The following is a 9,002-nucleotide window of genomic DNA, read 5'->3' on the forward strand; positions in this document are numbered from 1 at the left end:
ACGTGTTTACATCACCTTCTTCTACCATGTCTCTAACCTTAAGAAACTTAAGGCTAACATGCTTAGAGCCTCTTGTTCTCTTGTTATTCTTATAGAAGAACATAGCTGCACTGTTGTCACAAAAAATAGTCACCGGCTTAGATATAAAATCCATAATTTGTAATTTAGTAAGAAAATTCTTCATCCAGATATCATGTGAAGTAGTCTCAAGACAAGCAATAACCTCAGCTTCCATTGTGGATGTAGCAGTGATACTCTGTTTGTCACTTTTCCAAGAAATAGAATGTCTTTAGTGCATTGTAGATATCTCATCACTTTCTTTGCAGCCACCCAATGTGCCCACCCAGGATTAGAAGAAAATTCCCAACATGTTAACAACAAATGTAATATCAAGCCTTGTACAAACCTGTATGTACATCAAACAACCAACAACACTTGCATATGGCATATCTTTCATGGTTCTCATTTCAACTTTATTTTTCGGGCATTGATCTTTACTAAGTTTATCCCCTTTTACAACAGATGCAACACCAGGTCTACGTTCTTGCATATTAAAATTTTTAAGAACACTCTCAATATAGGAACGTTGTAATAAACCCAATAAACCACGTGACCTATCACTTTTAATTTCTATCCCAAGAACAAAAGAGGCTTCACCAAGATCTTTCATATCAAAAGACCTGGACAAAAATAGTTTTGTCTCATTCATCAAGCCCAAATCATTTATGGCAAGCAGAATGTCATCAACATAGACAACTATAATAATGAAATTACCATTAACTATTTTAAAATAACACATTCATCAAGCTTATTTTTCACAAATCCAAATTTTATAATGATTTCATCGAATTTAGAGTACCACTGCCTGGAGGCTTGCTTAAGCCTATATATAGATTTATTAAGTTTGCACACAAAATGTGCTTTACCAGCTTCTTTAAACCCTTTAGGTTGAACTATGTAAACTTCTTCAAGCAGAATCCCATTCATGAAAGCAATTTAACATCCATCTGGTGCAACTCTAGTTCAAAATGTAGGGCTGCTTATCGGGTGAATTTGGCAGTTATTTACTCTTAACGGTTTGGCTTATCGATTATTGGCTTTTAAATGTATTAATCTGCTAGCTGCCCGATAAGGTATCGGGCAGATTAGTATCGATTTAGCTCTTATCGGGCAGTTTATCGGCCTAGCAAAATTATCAATGATTCTAGGAATCCAGCAGTACTACCAGAAGAAGGAAAATAAGCAAAATAATTAGGACTTTGCCAATGAGTTATCCCCATTCATTTCTCGATATAAGTAAGAATAATAATGAGAAACATCAAGGTTTGACTCTTGAGTTTATAGTTTCAGCATCAAATTATCATATTCTAACAATTAAACCATTCCTCCACTCCTTCACCACCACTTCCACCAAACTTGTTATATCAGAGGATCTACTGACACATGCAATGATGTTTCTCAATGCATGTTTCATTATCAATAACATTGAGATAAAGCATATCATACGCATCAAATAAAAAGCAAGCAACAAAAGAGCATGTATTAATATGTTGGTTTTGGCAACAATACTTTGAGATAGCCTGGATTGACTTGGCTACAAACTGGATATTTTTCAATATTTTGATAGTAATCAGCAAGGAAGTTCACAATCATGTGACCTTGCTTTCTAAATTCTTCAGAAAAGGATGAAACAACATAGTGTAAGCAACTAGTTCAAAAACAAAAAAGTACAGTAAAAGGAAAAAGAACACATTGAATCAATTCCACTTTCTTCTTATCACCATGCTTCTGTACTCATATGTACTGCAGCAATCAATGTCACAGTCTCACTTCACAGTCTCAGCAATTAAAGTCACAGTCTCACCTGCAACCAGTATACATAAACAAGAAGTAGGTATATGAATTTTTCAGACCTTACATCCACATTTAAAGATAATCAACAAAAGTACAAGAGAAATAGGTACTAGAAGCAATCTTAATCCTTCAAAATACCAGACGTTGATGACAACACTTAATTATATGAGTTTCAGACCCTACATCCACATTTAAAGAGCAAGGGTATAGTGAAACTCATATTTTCAGCATATTAAGTAGTCAGGGGAAAAAAATTCATTTTGAAAAACTCAAATAAACTTATAGCTTCAGAAGAATCCAATATGATCATTTGTAATGTAGTTTCACAGTAAGCTAAAGAAATGTGACATGTCGCATGTTAGAGGGCACCACATTAGCCTAAATTCGAATTCTTACCAAATATATTAACGCTACACGTCAATTACGGAAGGGTCTTTTCCATTGCTGGCTAAATCTGAAGAAAAAAATTAAAATAATGACTCGTACGATAAATATAAGCATATCAACAACACTTATATACAACAAATATAGTAACAATATTATTACCATGTTCAAGCTGCTCGATTTTATCAAGATCTTCCTCAACACTAATAGGTTATTTTAATTTTTTATTTTGAAGTCAATCTTGAAGACATACTAGAGCTTGCACCAATTTAGGAATTAATGAACTCCTAAATGAATCAAGAAGATGTCATCATGTACTAAACGCACATTCAGATGCCACACTTGAAACCGGAACAACTAATACATTACGAGCCATCTCCGCAAGAATAGAAAATCTAGCCGAGTTCAGTTTCCACCAAAGAAGAATATCAAATTCTTTAGTATCATCCTCAGTTTCTTCACCTAAATATTTATTTAACTCTGTCCTAGTATCAACACCTCCACTCCCATTTTTATATTTTTTTTATATCTTGCATGAGTGATTCTAAAAGTCCTATATTTTGGGTGCTTGCTTGACTGCCAGAAAGCCCGGAAGTTGAAGTGTCCAATAAAGAACAATCTGAAGATGAAGCAAGCACAACACCTTTTGAGTTGGACTTTACATACTCACTATATAATGAAGTCATGTACTTCGTCACTTCTGCTTGTATAGTTGCCCCCTGATTTACACCAAACATCTTTACAAGTGCATAGCCAACCGATTCGATCTTGTAACGTGGATCCAAAATACATGAGATAAAAAATACCTTGTTCATTTTCCATGGATCGCCCCAATACTTATCAAACTTTTCTTTCATATTCTTTGCCATTTCACTTAAAACTGTATCTTCATTTGTTATCAATTGCTTCAAATAAACAAACAACACAAATTTCAAGAAAATGAATATTCGATGTAACATAACGTGATTCAGATATCTTCAAAGTAAGAAGATAGAAAATTTCAAAAAACTTTGTAATTCTTTTTACATTCTCCCAATCACTACTCAAAAGTTCACCTGTAGGAATTCCAATATCAATATAAGAATGCTCAAGATAATGTCTCGGGCCAATTTCACTAGAAGCATAATGTGAAAATGCACTTTCAAATTCAACAGCCCTGCGCAACATCAAGTAGGTGGAATTCCATCTAGTTGGAACATCTAAGCATAAAGTGTTTTTAGAATTGAGTTGTTCAGCATCAAAACATTCTTGAAACCTCTTCAACCTGGAGACTGCCTAACATATCTCACTGCATGCCTACACGTTCAACAGACACTGAAGATTCTTTTAAACCATCCCGGACCACAAGATTCATGATGTGAACCATACATCTCACGTGGAGGTGAGTATCATTCATCAAATTAGTTCCCATTTTTGTTAATTACTTAGATAATTCTTTTACTGTCACATCATTTGAGCTTGCATTATTAACTGTGACAGTGAAAATCTTATTTATCCCCCACTCACGTAAGCACCTACAAATACTATTTGCCATATCTTCGCCTTTATGACTAACAATAGGACAAAAATTAATTATTCTCTTATGCATATTCCATTCACTATCAATCCAATGGGCAGTGATACACATGTAATTGATTCTTTGTATAGAAGTCCAGGTATCAGTGGTAATACATACTCTTTGTTTTGTTTCTATAAAAAAATCTCTTCAACATTTGCTTTTCTTCATTAAAAAGATCAAAACAATCCCTAATTACAGTACTACAGGAAGGGATCCGAAAATATGGTTGTGCCACTTTCATAAAGTCTATAAAAGTTTCTTTCTCAACAAAGCTAAAAGGAAACTCATCAACTATTACCATACGACATAATGTGTTCCAACATTCTTCTTGATCAAATTTCCAAGTAACAACAGCTACGTCACCCTGACTACCCCCCGGAGCAGATTGAAAGCCTAAATTTGATTGCTTTTTATCAACAATAGCAGGTTGTTTAGGACACTTAAGCTTATGAGAAATAAGTGTCGACGTACCGTCATTGGTCTTAAATACATACTCAATAAAGCGATAGTCACATTGCTTTTGTACTCCCTTCAGAAGTAATAATTTCTATAAAATGATCCCACACAACAGACCTTTTTCTCTTTTTGTTGGTTATATTTAACTCTGTTGTTTGAGCTTGACTTATTGCATTTGAATTAGAAGCCCCACTTTCACCCATCATCACCTTATCACTTTGTATATTTTCAGCTATGTATGAGTCACTGCAACAAGAAAAGAAAAGGAATGAGAATAAAGACATCAAGTTATAATGGACTAGTTTTGAGCTTGCATTAAACAAAACTAGAGCATGTTCTAGCAATGAACTAAACGATGAAAACACAATTATTAAGGATCAACATTTAGTCTTGATTAATTAATTTAACTGTCACTGACTTCTGAGAAGGGATAGCAATAAGCAGAGATCATCGTGCCATATTCATGGCTTAAACAATACTAGCGCTTCGTTAGCCCTGAGTTTCTTGAATTGAAATTGAGACAGAAAGGGCACAGTACAAAACATAAGGACAGAGAAATGAAGACGAAGAAGAAAATCCTAAAATTATCAAAATCAACAACAACTTCTTCAACTACTTGAGTTGTCTCAGGTTGCACCTCTACTGTCATGTTTGATTGATAAATAACACAAAGTATTGGATCTTGGCAATCACCTCCTAAACAGCTGTAAATTTAAGAAAGTGACAAAAATTGGGATCCCAATCGAATGCCCTAAAAATAGCCAAAAAGTACTCATAATATAACAACTATGTCTCAATCCCAAACAAGCTAGGGTGGGCTATATAAATCATGACTACACCATGTTCCCCATTCAAAACCATATCAAGCAAACATTTTATAAAATAAAAATAAAAATGAAAATACTACTTCTCGATATCTCCTATACTAGCATAAGAATCTCTAACAAGGTGTAGTTGAAATTTGTGAGAAATACTCCTCTATAAAGTCCCAACAAAAACCAAAAAACTTATTCATGATGTTAGAAAATGGCATTTTTTATGACAATCTAGCTAAATCTCGTCAACCCCCTACTAAACCACTAGACAAATTTTCTTACTACAAATTGTTCTAAAAACCAAAGAAGCTGCTCCTGTGAATTCATTTCAGAAGCAGAAAGTTGAAACTTGGAAAATGTCAGAATTTATTATTATTTTCTTCCTACTGTAAACATATCCGTTTAACAAAATCAGCAAATTCAACAACAAATAATGAGAAAAAACTGTATATTGAAAAAAAAATGACTAGCAAACTTATGATAATTGAGGGAAAAGTTTGCTAGCCATAGAGCAGAGATGATAATGTTGTCCAAGGATGTGATGATGAACATCTTGTCAAGGCTATGGGCAAAGACATTGTGCAGGTTAAGGTGCATTTGCAAACAATGGAGAAGCTTAATCTCTGACCCATTTTTTAAATCCCTTCACAGGGCACGCTCATCTCTTAAACCCAGTTTGGTTTTATCCAAGAAAAATATTGTGGTACCTCTACTACTAGAGTAAGTATGTCATCAGTTGATTTTGATGGGAATCATAAGTAAGAGTACCTGGATAAGAAGATAAGAAGCCGCGAGAGGGAGAGACGAGACGGCGAGAGGGAGACCGGTGGCTGGCGGAAGTCGACAACGACGAGGACTGATGGCTGCTGGTTTAGGCGTTAGGGTTTCTATGATTAGGCCTCCCCATTACCATACTATTCGAACTTTCACCTTTCTCATTCATGTCACAGACAGGTCAACCGGTCAAGGGTTTTTGTTTTTGATTATTCAAGGGTTTTTGTTTTTTTATATTTAATATATATAAATAAAAATAAATTATATATATATATATATATTCTTAACGGGTATTCTTAACGGGTTAACGGATTATCTGTTAAGAAAATTGAATAATCCGCCCCCAAACCGATAAGCCGTTAATAAAAAAATTCAATCTGTTCTCCATCCGTTAAGCCGTTACTAGTAAGCCATTAAGCTTCGGTTCGGTTTGATTTTCGGTTTCGGATCGGTTTTGAACACCCCTATCAAAATGAGCCATAAGAGCCATCATAACTCTAAATGCATCCTTAGATGAAACAGGAGAAAAAGTTTCTTTTATAATCAATACCTTCTTTCTGAGTGTAACCCTTATCAACCAACCTTGCTTTATAATGGTCTATGTTTCCCTTGGAGTCTCTTTTGGTTTTAAACATCCATTTGCAACTAATAGGCCTAAAACCTACATGAAATTTAACTAACTCCCACACTCTATTGTGTTCCATGGAGCACATTTCATCTTCCATTATCTTGCGCCATTTATCAACATATTGAGAGGAAATAGCTTGAGCATATGATAAAAGATCAGTCAACTCTCCAGTATCACTAAGATTTTCCATTACATATACGATAAAATCATCAGAGATGACAGATCTTCTTTCTCTTTTTGACCTACGAAGTGGTTCATTGTGTTCATTTTGCTCAGGGACCATGGGATTTGTGTCATTATTCTCTTGATTTCCCCCCCACATGAATAGGTTGGTTTACCATTTTTTCATGTACAACAGATATATGGACAATGACTTCCTTCCCTTTTAACACAATTTCCTTCCCACATGAACAACCACAATGACAAACATCATGCTCAAGAAATTTTGCATTAATAGACTCAACGATTCTAGTGTCACGCCCATGACAGAAAAACCTAAAACATTTAAAATGATCAGGATAGCCTATAAAGAAACAACTGGTAGTCTTAGGATTAGCTTTATTTTTCGAGGGTGAATAAGTACGAACTTCAACTGGACATCCCCAAATGTGAAAATGGTTCAACCTAGGTTTTCGGGTTGTCCATAGTTCAAAGGGAAAGACAAATTTTGTAGGAACTTTATTCAGGATATAGGTAGCTATTTTTGAGGCTTAACCCCAAAGAGGCTCAGGAATGACAGTCCTTGCCATCATACTTCTCACCATTTTTATGAGAGTATGATTTCGTCTCTCAGCCACACGATTCTGCTCAGGAGTACCTGGCATGGTGTATTGTGCTATTATCCCACATTATTGCATAAATAAAGTAAAAGGCCCCATACATTGACCAGACTCATCATATTTTCCATAGTACTCACCACCACGGTCAAACCTCACTATCTTGATGGACTTCCCAAGTTGTTTTTCAACTTTAGTCTTGTATAATTTTAAACTTATCAAGTGCTTCGGACTTCTCTTTTAAAATGGTATATATAACAATATCTTGATAAGTCATCAATAAAAGTAATAAAATGCTTATGATTGGTCAAAGTAGGTACATAAGGCCCACTAATATTCAGAGCTCCTTGTGGAACCCTTTCTCTTAACCTTGGTCATTTTACCCTTAAGACAATCCACACAAGTTTCAAAATCTTTTGGATCAAGAACATGTAAAATATTTTCCTTTACCAATCATTCAATTCTTTCTTTAGAAATATGACCAAGACGCCTATGCCATAATAGGCAAGACGTTTTACTCATAGCAGACCTTTTGTGGTCAATACTTTTAACATGCAATACAGAAAAAATTTCATTCTAACACATTCAAGAAATATAGACCATCACTTAAAAATGTATTAGCAACAACATGTGAATCATAGGAAATTTTAATAATACTATTATTTTGTTGAAATGAATAACTAGCTTTGTCCAAAAGGGAAACCGAAACTAATTTCCATCTCATAGACGGTACAAAAATGGTATTTTCTAAACAAATACTAGAACTATTTTTAAAAGGTAAAATAGATGTCCCTATAAACTCTACTTTTGCTTTGAGTCCATTGCCCACAACAACACTGGCTTCATCCTCTTTTGGCTTCCGTCTGCTTACTAGATCCTGCAAGTCATTGGTTACATGAACAGTTGCACCACTATCCAACCACCAGGAATTTAAGGGAACATGGACAAGACTAGTTTCAAAGCAGACAAAAGCCAAAATATTACCTGGTTTTTTTTTCAGAGTACAACCAACTTTCTTATGACCTACTTGCTTGTAATCCCAACACTTGATTTCTTTTTTTAATTACAGTTTGAGGGCCAAGAGAATTATGATACTGACCTTGGTTACCACCAAGCTTATTAGTATGACCACTATTACCACCTGGATGATGAGGTCGACCATGGATGATCAGCTGATCTAGATGAACTAACAAGGTTCATTATGCCCTCAACTTTCTCCTTTTGGATCCTTCCTTCCTCTACCACACAAACAGTAATAAGCTCATCAACACTCCATTTATCTTTTTGTGCATTATAGGTTGTTAAGCTGGTTAAACTATTCAGGAAAGGACCTTAGGGATTGATGAACAAGAAAATCATCAGTAATGGTTACACCTAAATTATTCAGTTTGATAGCAATGTTAATCAATTTCATAATATGATCACAGACTCTATCTATAAGATCATAGTTTATCGAAGACAGGGAATCAATCAGGCTACCTATCAGCTTTATCAGATTCTAAGAATTTCTGTCCAATAGCACTCAAGAAATCTTTTGCATTTCCATTATCCTTAATTGCACATTTATGTGATTAGAAATGGATCTCTTTATGATCATAAGGCTCAATTTATTAGCCTTTATCCATTTCTCATACTTAGCCTTTACATCATATGTGCTAGTAGTTATAGGTTCAACAAGTTTCTGTTCTGTCAATGCAAAGTCCAAGTTCATCAGACCTAACACTACTTCAACATCTTGTTTCCACTTCTTGTAGTTG

The 9,002-nt window shown here is 34.8% G+C and overlaps 1 long non-coding RNA gene across 4 annotated transcripts; it reads right to left on the reverse strand.

The window, feature by feature from the left end:
* Window positions 1-1,514: 1,514 nt before the first annotated feature.
* Window positions 1,515-5,962, reverse strand: LOC107813860 (uncharacterized). 4 transcript variants are annotated; one of them, XR_012696574.1, is made up of 5 exons: window positions 5,836-5,962; window positions 4,370-4,498; window positions 2,401-3,143; window positions 2,251-2,308; window positions 1,515-1,864 (listed from the first exon to the last, which is right to left on the reverse strand). It is a non-coding gene; the product is annotated as an uncharacterized LOC107813860 (long non-coding RNA). The 4 variants fall into 4 exon arrangements; XR_001654447.2 differs by lacking the exon at window positions 2,401-3,143; XR_001654446.2 differs by lacking the exon at window positions 2,401-3,143 and having other exon boundaries at window positions 4,268-4,498.
* Between the last annotated feature and the right edge of the window lie 3,040 nt (window positions 5,963-9,002).

The sequence above is a fragment of the Nicotiana tabacum genome, chromosome 11 (genome assembly GCF_000715075.1).
Source record: "Nicotiana tabacum cultivar K326 chromosome 11, ASM71507v2, whole genome shotgun sequence".
NCBI classification, from domain to species: domain Eukaryota; kingdom Viridiplantae; phylum Streptophyta; class Magnoliopsida; order Solanales; family Solanaceae; genus Nicotiana; species Nicotiana tabacum.